This window comes from Macrotis lagotis, chromosome 6 (genome assembly GCF_037893015.1).
Source record: "Macrotis lagotis isolate mMagLag1 chromosome 6, bilby.v1.9.chrom.fasta, whole genome shotgun sequence".
In the NCBI taxonomy this organism is placed as follows: Eukaryota; Metazoa; Chordata; class Mammalia; order Peramelemorphia; family Peramelidae; genus Macrotis; species Macrotis lagotis.
The window spans coordinates 5,009,819-5,029,205 of NC_133663.1; positions in this window are offsets into that span (position 1 = coordinate 5,009,819).

A 19,387-nucleotide genomic window follows, 5' to 3' on the forward strand; every position below is an offset into this window, starting at 1 on the left:
GAAACTTGAATCTAAAGCTTAATGGATGATTCCAAATTTTGGAAAATCCCAGGCCAAACATATCTCCAGACCATGCTGATTGTCTGTGTCCCTGAGGTTGGGGTGCTTGTCGCTTCTGTCAGACACCCATTTCTTGGGCACATCAACAAAGTCTGACAAAGTTATCATTTTATTGCTGAGGTCTCTTTTTCAAAGGACCATATGCTTCTTCTCTTTTGTAGAAAACAGCTCCCATTTCCCTAGGAATATACAATCCAGCTGTCATTCTTCAAGATGGTGAATTCTAAAATCACATTTGAAAAATGAGTTGTGACGGCTGAGTTCTGGCATGAGAGCTCTAGGAGAGCCTGACATTTCCCTGAAGGGTTGATGTCGGCCCTTGAAATCCCTTTGCTTTGCTCAGCCAGCTGACTGCCTTGTGGGACACAAGGTCCCCATGGCAAATATGTCAATACCCTAGGAAAGACTTTGAAAAATGCTGCCTCACAGTTGGAACAAGCTCCAGCTACAAAGACCCACAAATGGGTTTGTCTCCTCTTTGTTGCAGCTGCACAGCTCCCCGGGCCTTCTGTCCTTTGACTTCTCTCAAAGACGCTCACATTGTTCAGCCAAAAATGGAGTACAGAATTCAGAAAATGAGGGGATGGAATTTCACTTCTTTTCCTGTTTTGTTCTCAGCTGGGCTCTGAAGACCCTCAAATAAACACCATGGTCTAAAAAAGTTCATCTGTCATCTTTCCGAGTGGGAAAAATACATCTCTGTTCATCAATATTTAAAAATGGCAGGGAATTTCTAAGTGGTATACCCCCCAATGGGGGAAGTTTGTTGTTTTTGGAGAGCAAATGAAGGATGAACACTCAGTCAATGTAGAAGGAAAGTTGAGTGATGCATCTAATTTTCCATGAATCATTTTCTCTGCTTTCTGAGTTTAATTCTTGATGGGATTTTTGTTTGGTTGGAACATAGCATCATTCAAGATACCTTTGAGGAAGAGAGACATAAGACTGACACTAAGCAGGTAAAGTCTTGACTTTGATACTTCATTGGAATTTATTATGTCTCATCTATGTGCTAGGGACTGGGGACACAAGTTGAAACGAAAATGTAGTCCTAATTTTTTTTTTTAGATTTTTCATGGCAATGGGGTTAAGTGGCTTGCCCAAGGCCACACGGCTAGGTAATTATTAAGTGTCTGAGGTCAGATTTGAACCCAGGTACTCCTGACTTCAAGGCCAGTGTTCTATCCACTGCGCCACCTAGCTTCCCCTACAGTCCTAAGTTCTAAGGAGTTTCGATTCTAAATAGAAAGAAAATTGCACATAAAAATATAACCAGTCTATGCACATTTGTACAAACACAATACACTAAAGTAGTTAAATACAGTGTGGTTTATGAGGTAGATCAATAAGACTTGGGGAATCAGAAAAGGGAAAGGCTTCCTGTAGAAAATAGAGCTTAGCTGCATATTAAGGAAGAGAGGAACTCCAAGGAAAATGTGAGGAGACTGTGCATAGGAGTTTTTGGAACAGCTAATAAAAAGGCCAGATGTAGAGGATTGAGTGTCCTGCGTGAACTAGACAGAAAGCCAATTTGTTTTCATTACAGAGTATGGGGTTGGAAGTAATGATCAATGAAGCTGGAAAGAGAAGATGAAACTACACTTTGTTGGCCTTTAAAAACTTTTGCTTTTGTTCAGTGCTTTTCAGTCATGTCTAATTCTCCATTTGGGGGTCCCTTGGTCAAAGATGCTCGAATACTTTCTTCTTCCTTCTTCAATTCAACTGAGGCCAGATTTGAACTCAAGAAGAGGACTCTTTCTGATTCCAGACCAAGTATACTATCCACTGTAGCTCCTAGTTGCCACTTCACCTCCTAGTTGCCCTTTGAAAATGCACCAGAGAAGTATGTACTATATCCTAGATAAAATAGAAATTAGTTCAGGTGAATGAAGAATCACAGAGCCAAATCTGCATTTAGGAAAACCACTTTGTCAGCATACTGAAGGGTAAACTGGAATATAGAGAGATTTGATTTGAGAAAGGCAGATCAATTAGGAGACTGTTGCAATAATCTAGAAAAGATGTTAAAAATATCTGAACCCTGATCTTGGGTGTGTGAATAAGATAGTAAAGTCAGATATGGGAAGGCCAATATGAGATAAGTTGGAAAGGCAGACATGAGAAGAATCAGCAAATGACTGTATCTATGAAATATGGAGAGGGAAAAGCTAGAGATAATGTCTAATCACACACACACACACACACACACACATATATATATATTTCTAAGTGAGTAGAATCTATTTTTATGTCTATATAGAAAACTAAACATATATCAACTATATATAGAGATCTCTCTTTATACAGAACTATACATATACATAGCTAAATATGTTATACTCATTTATTTATAAGCTTATTTGTACCCATTCATACACTATACACATAGTGATTGATGCTTGTCCTTAGACTTCAGGGAGGTGATACCATGATATGTACATGAATTGTACATCTGAGTTCAGTGGCTGCTGTGTTTCTCTTCAGATGTCCTATGTTGAGTCCCTTTCTGGACTCCCTCAGTCTTCCCCAGGTGAGCATTGAAGGGGCAGGAGACAAGGAAGACAAGGATTACAAGTTCTCCAAGATCCCCAAGGTCTCCAAGGTCCCCAAAGTCTCCAAGTTCTCCATTTCCTTATCAAAATACAAGTGCTTAAATATTCTCTCCATTCCCCAATCCACTCCCACTCCAGTGGCACTTAGTAAAACAATGTTCTGGTGCTCAAGGGCACCAGGTGATGAAGATTCCCATACACAACAGTCTCTAACAAGTGGCCAGATAGTAATCAGGATGACTGAAGAGATGGCCCTGGATTTGAGGCAATCAGTATGAAATTATTTAACCAAGGTCACACAGTTAGTCAAGTGTTTGAGGATAGACTCAAACTCTTCTCCTCCTGACTCCAAGGCCAGTGCTCTATCCACCATGCCACCAAGCTGGCCTATATATACATATACATACACATTCACACACACACACACACACACACATATATATTTAATCTGCATTTATTATGTAATATGTATTTAAATATTAATATATGATAGTGAGATATATCCACATATAAGTTAAATGTTAAAGCTAATTTGTATAAAGCTATGTATATATAGATAGATACTATAGGATTATATTTAATCTCTTAACTAATATATATATAAATATATACCAAAATATACATATAGGCATACATACAAACATATATATATATATATATATATATATATATATATGTATACACACACACACACACACACACACAAATGTGAAAGCAACTAGGTGGTTTTAGTGGTTGGAACACTGTGTCTAGAATCAGAAAGATCTATGTTCAAATCTGGGAAAAACTTCACAAGATCCCCAGGTCAGGAAGCAACTTTGGCAAACCATCTTGGATGATCTTGAATCTCATTGAGGAGGCTCTCTAATGCCTTTCCTTGTTTGAGTAAAACATTCAAATTCCTAATACTTTACATTGTATTGGCCTTTCTCTTTCCTTAGGAGACCTTAAACCCTATTAGAACAGAAACCTTGCTTAGTCATGGGTACTCAAAAAATCCAAATGACCTTCCCATTGACCAAATTTCTTTTATTAATTTATTCATTCTAAAGATCCTGATGGAGGGGGAGAAGGAATAGTCACTCTGCATGTTAAAACCAGACCCAGGAACTCTGATCAAAGAAAGGGTTATTTTCTTTTATCAATTTCAATTTATAGTTTCAGCTTTTCATCTTATTAAGCATTAATAGTTGTGGAAATGGAGCTGGGAATTTGCCTGTCCTGGAATGCAGTTAGGAATGTTGACTCAAAAGTTACCTAGCTACAATTTTGACTCAACTCTATACCATTCCCAGGCTAATGCCCCAAAGAGATCCAAGACAGAGGAAAATGATCCTATGGACAAATATGTATGTCAGCTCATGTTTGAAAACAAAGAATTGGAAAGTAAGGGGGAACCATATTTTAATGTGGTTCTTGGATAAATATTGTTTTATTATGAGAAACAACTTTCTTCATGTGATATGAAATGGAATGCATAAATTGGTTGAATTGTTTTCATTCTACGTCAAATTAAAACAAGTCATCATCAGGTCTAGATTTAAAGTACTGCGAATAATGATATGAGATTCAAGTAGAATTGTTGTGGAAAGAGAGAAAAGAGAAAGAAAAGATTCAGAAGCCTCTGATATAAGGAATGAGGCAATATATCAAACATGACAAATATTACCAAGCATGTTTTGGATTATTTCCATGTTCAATAATATCAACAGGACAGATGTCCAATTTGTACAACTTCATCATCATTTAGCACAACAAATTTCAGACCCCTAGTAGTTTCTCTTGCTCTATCTACAAGAATTATCATCAACTATAGTTTTCCAACGCTCCAAAGTAGTGCCAACTTTGCAGAGGAATTGATGAAAGTTAAAATTTTTTGTGATATTCCCAAGTAGCAAAGAGGGTGAGACTGTATGAGTGAGCAACAAAGAAGTGGTGGTGAAAATGAGATATTGCAGAACAGCAATAGGTCACTACACTTCCAAAGAAGGTGTCATACATCTAGATGAACTTGACATTGTGAGACCCAAGATGATTTTGTTGGCCTGTTGATGTGGGTATTGATTACTGAAAATTTATGATCAATTTTAAAAGAGTTAATATGTTTCATTTCTTTATTTGACAATTTTATTCTTTCTTCTTTACTTCTCTTTTCCCCTTCTTTTTTCCTTCCTTCTCTCTACTTTCCTTTCCATTTCCCCCCCTTTTCAGAATCCTAGTTTCCTAACCAAGACATCTTGTTAATGTTATTGGTTTTGGAGTATAAAAGGTCATAGAGCAAAGAGAGATGTAAGGAATGCAGAACCAAGGAATAGACCAGAGGGAAGTATATGTAGGATGCTTGGATGAAAGAGGAGGCTCAATTAATATGTAGGTTCCACACTTCTACACAGAAGAACTCACCTAGAATACTGGATTCAAAATGATAATGGAAGGAATCAAGGTCTATTTGAAGAAAAAAAGAGAATTAAAAGGAGGTCCAAGGCAAGTTGGACCTTATAGAAATTGTTCAATGACCTGGTTCTGTTCAGAGATTTAAAAATAATCGTAAGCATGAGAAAGGATGCTTAATTACCCATTTCCTGGAGTGACTCCTGTTACTGAATATGCAGGTTTTGCACAGGGAGTTGAGTCATTTTTAAGTTTTACTTTATAGACACCAAGATTCTTTTGTGGATTTTATGGAGAAAATAGAATCACAGAGCTGCAAGCATTAGACAATTGATTTTTCTTACTCAAGAACAACATTCATTCACACATGAACAATTAGATATCATAACTGGCATTTTATGTTAATTGTCAATCTAACTTCTTTAGTTAATATGAAATTAGTCTCTGAGTATTGTGATTGAATGAAAATTTGGTCTAATAATATTGTTGAATGTGTATTTATGTAGAGATATGGAGCCTCACATAGAGAGAGGGAGACAGAATAGACACCTCTAGCCTCTTCTTCCATTCTTCTCTAAGACAGACTTTTCATTCCTGTCAGCAGGTGAAACAAGAGGTTGGGGCTAGAGGTCACCACTCTCCTCCTCTAAGACCCAGAAAGGGAGAACAGGCTAGAAGTGTATGTCTATTCTCCATTAAATATTGTCAGTCTACAGGATATGATTGAGTTCCATCTGTCTTTTGAGCATTTTATCATGGTGGGAGAAAGGAAAGATCCAAGATCTATGACCAAGGGTTGACTCCTTCCCTACTTAATACCAGTTCCAAAGTGGATACACATAGAGAAGAGAAAAGAAGTCTATTTATCCAAATCATAACAAAACAGAAATCAGAGGAAGTATTTGGAGGAGGGTACCAGATAGGACACAGTGAAGTATCTTTTGTATTGGGTGCAAGATAACTCAGCTCAGCCAACAGAGAGAGTATCCTAAAACCCATGCAAGGGGAAAATTTCCTGAAGTCTCTGGTGTAGAAAAGTGGCTATAGGGTCGTGGTGAAGACTGCCTGTTCCGCTCGGGTTTTACTAGAGTCGTTAGGTTAAGCAAGCTGAACTGGGATTGTCCTCATCAATTTCTCTCTCGAGGCTGGAAACAACTAGAAGAAAACTTCCAACTTGAATGAGCCCAGAGGATAAACTAGTCCTGAAGGGGAACTCCTGTTTGGAAAGTTTCCCGAAGGGGAACCGACTTAGAATTGAAACCCTTGAACTCTAAACAACTCTGTTCTATTGCACACACAGAGCAGAGCCTTCACAACTGCCAATAATATGAGTCCCATACCAATGAACCTTGGGACAGGAGTTATTTTGTATTTAGAATGATCTATATTCTGAAATAAATATATTTATGAGTATTACTTAGTAATCATAAATAACATCTAGAACCATGATTGGGCCCAAGATACTGGAACTCTGCACTCAGTCGCTATTTCCAGATAACTTATCTACTCTGGACCTAGACATACTTTGACTCCGACTCTGTCCTCAGGGAGCTTCACCTTTGATAAGAGGTGATTTTTCTTATTTTCTTTACTATATTAAATCACTCTAGGGCCCTGGACACAAACTATTATTTAATACTTATGGATCTCTCCAAAACAAGAATGGAATTAAAAGGTATGCAGCATATGATATGAATCAGGTATGGCATAGGGTTTTTTTAATACTAAAAAAAGAAAGACATTTTATATATTATAGATTCTTATAGACTCCAAAAATACATTGAAAGGAGTTAAAATATAATTAACTAATATCTCTTATAGTTATAATTACAATTTTTTAAAAGAGAATGATGTTAAGAATTTATCACACCTCCTAACAATTTATGGGCAAAGACATATTTCACCTTATTTCTGCTCTATGAAACAGCTACTCGTCATCCTTTTGCTATTGGTATCACAGATTAAGAAAATTTCCTGTTCATCATTCAATCTAATCCTTTGGAATCAACACAGTTTCAGACATTTCAAACTCATGAGGTTCCCTTCAAACTTTGACATGTCTGTTCAGATCCAGAAAGGAAATGTAACACAGAAAAGGCAGGTAAAGTTCCAAGTACAAGTTTATATAGATGAGGTTCCTTTACTAGCCGACACATGGGGAAAGGGCTAATACACACAATTGTGGGAGATACACTTGGTTTAATTACAATAAAATTTGAACACCTTTTATTCTCAATGCCTTTCCATATTTCCTTTGGGTTTCAGATAATGTTTTGCTAGAGATCAATCTTGGATAAAATTTTGATCTTTGGACTAAAGAAAGTAGAGTGAATTTACGCTCTAGACTAGTAGCAGACTGTGCATTGTGTTTGCTGGGGATACCCTGGAAATTGATGGTTGACTATCAGGCTTTGTTTGGGTCAATTTCATCTTAGAATTTATTTTATCATTCCTTTTGGAGTTAGCTGCTTTTTTATATTGAAATCATCTTGTGATAGTCTTATAAATCTGCTGAATTTTAGAAGCAGGATTTATAGAGAAAAAAAATAAGAGAATTCCCTTCCTCATTGCAAAAAAAAGAAGTCTGGAAAGGCAAGCTTTGGAATAGGATACATGTTGAAAAGTGACCAGGCTGACCTTTCTAAATTCTCCTCCTGTCTCTTCTTCTGACACTGTACTTTGCAATTGACCTGGCAAGGGTCTCCACCACCCCCCTCACCTTCCAGCTCCTTCTTATTCTTTGTCTTTCCTCCATTTAGAATATAAACTCCTCAGGAGGAGAATCTTTTTTCATTGTATTTGTATCCTCAAATCTTAGCCCTGTGTCCAGAATATCAGACATCCTTGATTAAACACTTGCTTTCTACTTGCCTACAAGACTTTCCTCCCAACAACTCCCAGGCAGAACTAGTCTGCTTGGAACCTTAGCTCAGTTTATATAAACTTACCTTCCTAAAGATGAAGATGCTTGCCCCTATACACTCAATTCATCAGAAGTTTGAGTCATCATTTTATGCAGCACCACACTGCCTTCTCAAATGGGCATCCATTTAATTATGCATTCTAGAATTTTGACAGGAATCAAAGTCAAACTCACTGACCTGTAATTTGAAGAATTGAAGAATTCTCTCTCTCTCTCTCTCTCTCTCTCTCTCTCACACACACACACACACACACACACACACATTCTCATTTTTTCTCTTTCATTAATGTAACATTTTAAATCATTAATTGTTAGTAGTTAATATTTTTTTGAAGGAAAAGAGAATTTGCATTGAATCTAGATACCCTCCTTGCCTTTCCACAATAAAGATTTCTTGTTTTTGTTTTACCTGTCACTTGTATCTTCTTTGCTGCTGATAGCATGTTATTCATGCCCTCTTCATTGACCTTTTTTGGACTCCATTTCCCAAAGCAGAAACATGTTCTCAACCAGAATGTTTTCATTTCTAGTTCTGTGCTGTGTTTACTAAAATTTCATTTTTATGATATTACAAAATTTAGTTGATATCCGGCCCAATCTTCCTGCAGCGACAGGTGCGAGGTTATGGAGGAACATCCACTGAGGATGGTTGTGGAACTGGGGGGGGGGTTGGGCATACTTTGAACTTAACCTTGTCCAATATTACAAAGTCAGCTTTTCCTCTAATGCCTCTCTGTAGGATGCTTTTTGTACTCTGATAAGTTGGGACAATCTAACATTATTATTAATGACAATAATACCTTCCATTTTATTCTGTGTGAAACAATTTTCATAGTTGGTTTTTCACATTGTTCTTCTGAAATACATGTAGGAAGCAAGGCAGTGACACAATCAACCAAAAGGCAAACTGCTTTAGTGATGCTTTTGACTTTCTCACAGTACCTTTTTGGCCTTTCCAGAATCCACTTATTAAATCCTTGGGTGTTACAAATCAAAAAACCCAAGAAAAACTACCTGTGTCAATGCCCACATCTTATGGTGCTAATAACATTCTGCCCTCTCAAATGTGCCTTTTTCATTTCACCTCATGTTTTTAACTTTCCTCTCCTGGGAAACACTAGAATCTATTCTTGGGAATGTTACGAGAAGCCCAAGTCAATGGCATGCAACTCTAATCCATTGCCTTTTGCTTTATCATATATCCTTTTGGAAAATGTCATTTTTTTTCCACTAAATTCTTTTTGATCCATGACCCCACCTTGGTGTCATCAGTTTCCATGTCTGCCTCCCTATTAATTGGAAAGTATGTCCAAGATGCATTATCACATCATATAAATGTTCAGCTCCTCCCGGCATCCAAGAGAGTTCATTGATAAAGTCATGCAAGTATTCCCAATTTTAGGTGGTGGGGGAAGGGATTTTGGGGGGAATAGTCCCCAATTATTACCTTTTCTGTTAATGGTGATTCTATTTAGCTTCATCCCTCTATGTTTTGCTCATAATTGTTCTGCCTTTATTTTCCTGCCATAGAAAACTCCTTAGTCATCTTACCGCTTGACTCTACATATCCTGTCTCCTTTCCAATAAATTCTTTTATCTCATCCAACCATATACAATATTGATTTACCAATGTAAGGCTTTCTTTATTGAAATCTTTTTCTACTTCTTTCAACAACAACAAAAAACTTCCCACCATAGATACTATTGATGTTCATACTCTGTATTCATATCTAATATTTCTAAGCTTTACTTTTGCATGCTTTCTTAAAGTATGTATTCATGTTTGCTTTTTCCCCAATGAGTTCATGAAAAGCCTATAACCTTTGATCACTTTTCATTTAAATATTTAGTATTCTAGCTTTTTAAGAGTTCTCCTGATGAGTACTTAATACACTGTCACATAATAGATAATTGATATGCACTTCTTAGTTGACTCTTCTTTTAGCTTGCTTATTATTCAATAAATTATTTTTTCTTTTTAATAGTATTTTATTCCCCCCCCCCAAACACACATTGTAAATGTTTTTGCATTCAGTATTTTTTTGGAGGACGTACTATTTTATTTATTTATTTTTCCAACAACATGCAGTGGTAGTTTTCAACAATCTTTTTTGTTAGGCTTTGAGTTTTGAATTTTTCCCCCTCCCACCTTTCCCTCCTCCCTGACAGAAAGCGATCTAATATAGGCTATACATGTATAACCATGCTAAACAGAGATCCATAATAATCATGTTTTGAAAGAAAAATTACGTTTTAAAGAAAAGGAAAGAAAAGAAAAAAAATGATAGACAACTTTTAAAAACTGAGGTTTGGGTCTATATTTGAACTCCGCAGTTCTTTTCTGCATATGGATGCTATTTTCCCTCACAAGTCTTTCAGGATTGTCTTTTGATTATTATGATTTTGAATTAAACAAGTCTATCATAGTTGATCATCATCCAATGTTGTTATTAGTGTCTCTAATATTCTTAGGATTCTGCTCATTTCACTCAGCATTAGTACATGCAAATCTTTCCAGACTGGTCTGAAATCTCATCCCTCGTGATTTCTTATTGAACAATAATATTCCATCACATTCACATACCACAGATTGTTCAGTTATTACCTGATTGATGCACATCCCCTCAATTTCCAATTCTTTGCCACTATGAAAAGAACTTCTATAAATATTTTTGTACATGTCAGTTTTTACCCTTTTTAGTGACTTCTCTGTGATTTCTCAGACCAAGAAGTGGTATTGCTGGATCAGAGGGTCTGTATAGTTTTATTGTCCTTTGGATATAATTCCAAATTGTTCTCCAGAAATTTTGGACCAATTCACAACTCTATCAGCAAAGCATTAGTGTTCTAGTTCTCCATGTCTCCTCCAACATTGATTATTTTCCTTTTTAATCCTATTGCCCAATCTGATAGATGTCAGGTACTAGGTGCTATTAGGAGGTTTTTTTTAAAGTTTATATTGATATTCTATTTTTACAAATACATGATATGAAAGTTTTTCAACATTCATCCATATGCATATAGATATTTTAAACCTACAATAACATTCTCCACCCTCCCTTCCCACCCACCTCTCCTCAAAGACAAAGTCAGGTTAACATTGTACTTACGTAAATGTGATAAACATGTTTACAGATTAATCGTTTTCAGTATGAGGAATTAGGATTAAGGCAAAGAGATACATAAGATGCTTTTAATAAAATATTCATCAGATACCTGGGAAATGTTTTAATTTGCATTTCTCTAATTAATAATGATTTAGAGCATTTTTATTGGACTAGAGATAGCTTTAATTTCTTCATCTAACAATTGCCTTTTCATATCCTTTGACCAATTATCAATTGGGAAATGACTTGTATTCTTATAAATTTGACTCAATTGTCTATGTAGTTTAGAAATGAGACCTTTCTTAGAAGCGCTAGTTGTAAAAATTATTTCCCAACTTACTGCCTTCATTTTAATCTTGCTTTCATTTGTTTTATTAGTGCAAAATTTTTCAATTTAATGTAATCAAAATTATCCACTTTGCATTTTATGTTGTTCTTTATCTCTTTTTTGGTCATAAACTGCTCCCCTTTCCATAGATCTGACAGGAAAACTATTCCTTGTTCTCCTAATTGACTTATGAGATCATCTTTTATGTCTAAATCCTGTAAATATTTTGACTTTTTATTGGTATAAGTCATAAATTACTCTTTTGCTTCTCTATTCTTCCATTCTCTTCATTCTTATTCTTCCTATTTTTATCATTCTTACTGCTTCTTTTCTTCTTTTTCTTCTCCTTCCCCCTTCTCTTTCTCTTCTTTTTTCTCTTTCCTCCTCTTCTCCTTCACCTTTTCCTTTTCCTCTTTCATCTGCCCCTCCTCCTCTTCCCCTCCTTCTCCTTCCCCTCCTTCTTTCACCACCAATCTTCTGGAACCATGATTGCTTACTACATGGAACAGAGTTCATCAATCTTCAAATTTGATTTCCTCTTTAATGGTCATTATATAAATAATTCTCTGGATTATGTTCAGTTCACTATGCATCACAAGCACATTGTCTTCCTTAATTTCATTGATATCTCTCATTTGTCACATCTTATAGAACAAAAAATATATATCCCATTATATGCATGTGTCAAAAATATGTTCATCCAATGCCTAAATGATGGACAAGTGATTTATTTTCAGTGATTCTCTACCAAAAGTAGTATCTTTAATTAATTATATTCATACCATTCTTTTCTCTCTATTGTTGGTCTCTTTGGGGCACAAAGTGATAATACTGCTGCCTCAAGGCAGGCACAGATGAGTGCCTTGAGGGTTAAGTCCCAAATTGCTTTCCAGAATTCTGCATCTTCTTCCTATCTATCAGGAACAGCTTTTGCATCTCTCTTCTCTATTTACTCAGACAATGACCATTTTCTCAGTTAGTACTTAATAAAAGCCTGAATGAAATTTACATGCTTACATCTGTCTCTCATTAAATTTGCTTTCAGGTGATACCAACACACTTACATACACACACACACACACACACACACACACACACACACAATTTTTCACTGAAGAGTGCTCAGTAGAATTCAGTGTATAATTTCTTCTTTACTACAAGGATATTGTGCAAATGTACCAAATGACTCCCTGAGATCACACTAAATTCCATTCAAACAAAATTTTATAGCCTCATTTCAATCTAAGAAAACACACCTTTAATGCTTTGAAATTTACAAAGAGTTTTAGATCTATTATCTCTTTTGCTGCTCAAAACAACATTGAAGATAAGATAGTATATATGATTATTAAATTCTTTAAGATTCTGTTTCCTTGGATAAAAATAGGAATAAGTCATTTCTTCAAGGGTATATGGCTAGGACAAAACTAAGATTCAAATCCAGATCTTCTGACTCAAAACCCAATGTACACCCTGAACAAATATAAAATAACTCATATTACAGCAGCACTTGCTGTAGGGAAATAACTTTTACTTTCACAGGAGGATGAATATCAGTATCACATGATTAACTAATTTTTGTTTTTTAGTTTTTGCAGGGCAATGGGGTCAAGTGGCTTGTCCAAGGCCACACAACTAGGTAATTATTAAGTGACTGAGGCCAGATTTGAACTCAGGTATTCCTGACTTCAGGGCTGGTGCTCTATCCACTGTGCCACCTAGTCACCCCGATTTTCTAATTTTTAAAAGTCCTTAGCTAATACCATTTATGATCAGATTTCAAGAAATCACTTAAAATAATCATTCTCTATGACTGATGAAGGCTTAGGATTTCCAAAGAAACTTGAACCACTTGAAAATGAGAATTGGGAAAGAAAGGAGGAAAATGGGCACAGAATAACCTTAGAACCTAAATAATTAACCAAATGAATTGAAGGACTAGAATATTTATAACATGAAACATTTATAAATTAACTTTAAAAGTCAGTTATGTAATATTCAATTTTATGTATACTCATATTAATTTTTCTTAGAGCAAAGCCTTTTTTGAATTTGGCTACCTACCCAGTACCAACTATCTGCCTAAAAAGTGAAAAATATTCCATTTTAAAAACAGATTTTTGTTTGGTTGTTTTGTGTAGGCCTTTTAGCTCCAAGGTAAAATATAAATGACTAATTCTTTATCCAAAGTACAATGTGGAGAGGAAAGGCATGTAAATCTACAAACTTACACTACTTTGACTATTGCTGCTTCTTGGCAATTCAGGGACAAGACAAGGTACAAGAAATAAGGAATAAAATGAAATGGAAGAAGCAATACTCAGGCATTAGAACAATTTTAAGAAGGAAGGACAATATCAATAATAAAATTTGACATAATATAAAAATTTGATTTTAATTATGATTTTGAAAAAAACTTTGCTAGTAATCAAAATCCAAAAAATGTCATCTATTATCTTCCCAAAGATGTGTCTTCAGTTTCATAATCAAACTCAATAAAATCTTCCCCAAAGGAAGGTAAGTATGTTTTAAATCTCAACATTTACATTTTCTTATCAATGAGACAAAAATCACAAAACTCTATGATTTTAGAAACAGAAGGGAATAGAGTCTGTCTGATCCCAACCTCTAACATTTGAGAAAACTGGCATTTAGATAAAAAAGTGACTTGCCAAAGGTCCACTGAGTAGAAAGTCCCTGTTCTGGGATTGGAAAGTTCATCTTATTCTAATTGCTCATTGGTTGTTTTCTCTCCCATTTTGGTTTTCATTTAGACTTAGGACAAATAAAACTAAGAGAAGCCATCCCAGAACTAGTACGCTGCCTTAATTCAGAATAAACTTTTTAGACCAAAGCAATAAACTTGATTTCTCTTTCTGTTAATATAATATAGAATAGAATAGAATAGAACCCAATAAAGGAAAGCTTCATGAATATCTAGAAAACAGAACATTTTTTTTTTTTAGTTTTTGCAAGGCAATTGGGTTAAGTGACTTGCCCAAGGCCACACAGCTAGGTAATTATTAAGTGTCTGAGGCCGGATTTGAACTCAGGTACTCCTGACTCCAGGGCTGGTGCTCTATCCAGTGTGCCACCTAGCCACCCCCAAAACAGAACTTTCTAACAGAACCAGATTGACTTCCTTAAGACCAATTCTTACCAAGATCACCAAACTTTCTTTATTAACAGAGCAACTGAGGTGGGAGATAGGGAGAATTAACTAATCTCGGTAAAGTATTATTTCAAAAGGCCAGGAAAAATAGACTTAATCAAATAAGAAGACTTTTTAACAGGGAAGAAAAGCCATATGGTTTAGCATATGCCCAAGCATCTTCTTTGATATGCACCTCCTAAGTGCCTGCCAACTCATTAATTTGTTAATGCCCTGGATTGAAACTTCTCAAACTTTTTGATCTTAGGAGCCCTTTATACAAAAATTAGTGAGAACTTCAAAGAACTTTGCTTTATATGGATTATATCCATTAAAATTCAGAGAATTAGAAATTCAAATGGAAGTATAATTATGAAAATTTGTTTTGACCTCAGAGATTTTCTGAAATGATTTCAAGGGTGTCCCAAGTTCTCTAGACCATACTTCCCAAACTTCTGCTTAAAGCTATTCTCTTAAGAGAATATCTGTCCTACAACAGGAGAGGGAGTTTCACTACCTTGTATTTCTCTATGCCCATGGACCACAGTCTAGTACCTACCTCTTTAGAAGGTTAAATATAAATTACATACTTAAAGTCCACAAATGAATAGAGATAGATTATTGTTCCTTTGAAAAAAAAGATCTGAAAGATTTAGTGGATGGCATGCCCAATATCCCAACCTTTGTGGATGTCTACTACTTACTGGATACCAATTATGTGTTAATATGACCATTGCTAACAAAGGATACTGTGGAATCAGACACTTGTGAAAGAGCAGCTATCACAGTAATTGAAAACTTAGTATTCTCTCCTCATTCCCCAATTCATTTCCTTCAGCTGAAGGACTTTGAATTTTGTTCTTTTGTTCTCTACTGTCTTCCTTTCTTTGACTAAGAATCCCAGCTCATTAGAAAGAGTTGTGATTTAGACAAAGTGTCTAACTTTGATTTCAGGAGATTTGAACTCAGATCCTAAGATTTGCTAATCACATGACCCTGGGCAAGGTCCTTCACTACTCATTGGTCTGTCAAATGTTCAAGTTTGACTAGATGGTCTTTAAGGTTCTCCTCCTTTCTCCCTTGATTGAAATCCTATAAACAAAATTTTTGAGGAGCCTTGAGGATCTTTCCATTCTTCTTTCAGAAAACATTTTAATTATTTGTGTGTGTGCACACCTGGGCATATGTGCATGTGTGAGAGGGAGACACAGAGACAGAGAGAAACAGAGAGACAGACAGAGACACAGACAGAGAGATAAAGGGAAAGAGAGAGACAGAGACAGAGAGCGAGAGAGAGAGAGAGAGAGAGAGAGAGAGAGAGAGAGAGACAGAGGCAAAGAGACAGACAGACAGACACACATACACACAAAGAACATTTAACATGGGTCCCGATATAGAAAGTTGAATCTCTCCAGGGAAGATGGAACAGGGACCAATGTGAATCCTGGCCATCTTCTCTCTCAATTAAGTTTTAATAAAACTAAAATGCTATCTATGGTACAACAAGTAAACTACATAAAATCAAAATCTAATCCATAATTATAGTGATCCTCACAAAAAAGAACAAGCTTCTTCCACTAGACTCCTCTGTGAATCATCATGAACAGCACTGCAATGGAGACCACTACACACTTCCCCAGAAACCCACTCCATGGCTCCTTCATTGCCTACTGTATACTTACCTGAAACAAGTTCACTCTTTTCTGGGCTGTAGAACCTCTTCCTCCTCCTGACTAGCGGTCTTCTTTGTCTATCCAAGGACCAGAAGTGTGCTTAGGACCAGATCAGTTCAATAGGGAAAGTTAATTGTGAAATGTTCAATATGAGCCATGACACTTCAGAAATCAGCATACACTAATTCTGGGAATGGTGGTCTTGTTTTCTCTCTTGGAGGGTAATTTAATCCTTTCCTAGTCTAATGGTCTTGGTAGAGCAGAGCTTTGGTTCTAGTCCTTCAGAGTGACTGTTCTCTCCTTTGGAATCCAACATCTACCCTCAGCTTCATGAGTCATCCAAGGATGCTAGCCCCAGAGGCTGATTTGGGTTCTGAAATCACAACCTATACCTAGAAACCAGGATACTTCTCACTCCATGACTGTGTCTTAGAATCTTTAGCTTCTTTGAAAGCATGTCTCTTGGGCCTCCACCTTCACAAACGGAACTTTTGCCCTTTCCCTCATTCTTGCCGTTCCCCCTCACTCCAGTTCATTTGCTCTCCTTTCACAAAAATATCTTGGGGTTAGTTTTAGAGCAAGTGTATATACTTTGCTGATGTCTTGTTGGGCCTCCCTGCCAGCAGCTCCTTGAGGCTATCTCCAGAATCAAGCACAGAGTGATTAAAATTATTTTTCAAATTATATGAAATAATTTAATTTGATTGATTCCTAGGTCTTGACAACTTCCTTCCCTGGGGACCCTATCTGCTAGAACAGACGTTGATCAGGTGTTAATTCTATTTATAATCTCCTAACTCTCTGTCTGTAGAGGAAGTCTTTCAACCCTTCAGGTTCTCTGAGGGTAGTCTGGGAAAGAGAGTTCAGAGTGAAGATTTGTAGGAATTCAGAGAAGAGAAGATGCATCAGTGTTTTTTTGGGGGTGGGGTTTATTGTTTTTGCAAGGCAATGGTCTTAAGTGACTTACTAAGGTCACACAGGTAATTATTAAGAGTTTGAGTCTGGATTTGAATTCAGGTCCTCTTAACTCCAGGGCCAGTGCTCTGTCTACTGTACCACCTAGCTGCCCTGAGAAGGTGCATCAGAAAGCCAGAACCTAAACAATCTGTGCAGACTCCTTCTCTACACACACACACACACACACACACACACACACACATGTGCAATCAAAGTAAGCAAACATTGATTCAGCACCTACTACATCCAGGGCACTTTGGGAGATAGTGTAGACAGAAAGATGAAACCAACATAGTCCCCACTTTCAAGAAATTTATATTCCCTATATTGAAATATTATTGATGCAAGCCCCAAGGGGAAATTATTTATAAACCTTCCACTCCAAGACAACACAACCCCACTAATGTAACAAGCAGAAGTAGCTGATTTGTGTTCAAATATCTCATTACCAACTAAATCTTCAGACTTCTAATCAGGAATAGATGAATTGAATAGATACCTTTCAAACACACAGTGGTTGGTGCTTCCATTGTTCCCCACCCTCAGCTAAGAAAAGGTACTGAAATGAAACTGCACACTCATTCATTCATTCAAAAATCCTCAGACTAGGAGCATCCAGAACTTGATGGAGTCTTCAAGATCCATAATGGTGTTCATGCAGCAGTACAGATATCTAGATGCCCACAGAGGCTCTGGCATCTTTACCTGTCCTTCAGATTCTGAGTCAGCTACAAGACCTAGTACTCAGGATAGGTGGGCATTCACAACATCTTTGCTGTTTTCTTAGGCACCTTGAATTTCCTTCCTCCTCTGTGGAGCACAGATTTCAGAGTGAAGGTCATTGTTTTGCTATATTTTCATTTTTCTCCAGTGGGAGAATGATTTAGCTCCTCTCCTGCCAGGAGGGTTCCTTGATGAGTGACTCTTAGTTCCCCATTAAGATAAGTCCTTCTGAGTCACAGGAAGTTTCTCATGGCCCAGGGAGCAGCTGTCATGACTTAATTAAATTCATCAGATAAAAGTGACTGAACCCACATTGACCAATGCAAGTCACAATCCCAGTGACGCTTACTTTCCTGGCTCAGTGACACTTCCATCTCTCATTTTCATCTTACCACTTCACTAACATAGACATTTATATCTGTTAAATGCACCAGACTTTATCTGGCCAAAGGAACCCATTATTTTGTGACAAGGATTGACAACCCCACCTTGGACGATACCTATAAATTATTCTGATTATAACGAGATTTGGACTGTCGGCTCTCAGAAGGCCCTTTAAGGGGAATCACATCTAGCCAGACTCTAACCCAATTTATTTGCTTGTGGCTGGTAACAGATGTGATATGCATAAGTGAATGTTCACCATAGACAGCTGAAGCGAATTCATGAAAATACAAAAAAAAACCCCCACGAAAAAGAAAGTCTCAAAGAATTTCATGTGCCTTTCTAATATGTATTATTAGATTACATTTTGAGGAGAGAATACTGAACATCATTTAATGAAAATCTCTCATGTTTGTGTAGTCTATTATGCTTAACTAATTATTTTCATTGGTACTTTGGGAAGCCACAAATGAAACTACTATTATCACCATTTTATACAAGATGAAACAAGCTCTGAGAAATTAAATAATGTGTCCATGATTGCAAACCAAATACAGAAACAACAAGCTTCATGAGGGGAAGTACTATTTTCTTTATATCTCTGTGCCCCTTGTTTCAAATATGGTATTTGGAATATAGTAGATCTTTACTATTATGTTATCGATTGAAGTGTCTGAAAAATAATTTGAACTCCATGAACATAGTAGGATGTAAACTTCTGGAAGGTAAGGACTGTTTGGCTTTGGGCAATGTACCCTCATCACCTGGCACCTAATTGGTCCTCAACAAATGTGGAATTGAACTGAATTGCATTTTGAATTAATATTCTATGCACTCCACCATACTTTCTGTCTCAACTAAACTTCTACTCATCACCTCAAAATCACCCAAAATATGCATCAATATGTTTTCTTTAAAAAATGGAGGCCAGGTTATCCTCAGATAGTCATCTTGCTATCACCTTGGATCAACCAAACTCCTCTTTTACTAGTTTAATGTACACATATTCTTACAATATACCCCCCTCCAAGGGCTTATTTCTTTATCTTTCAGACTTCCTGTAAGGTTCAGTTCAAATGGGATCTTGCCTCAACCTACTAGCACTCCCACATGGCAGGGGGGCACTTTGGGGTTAATT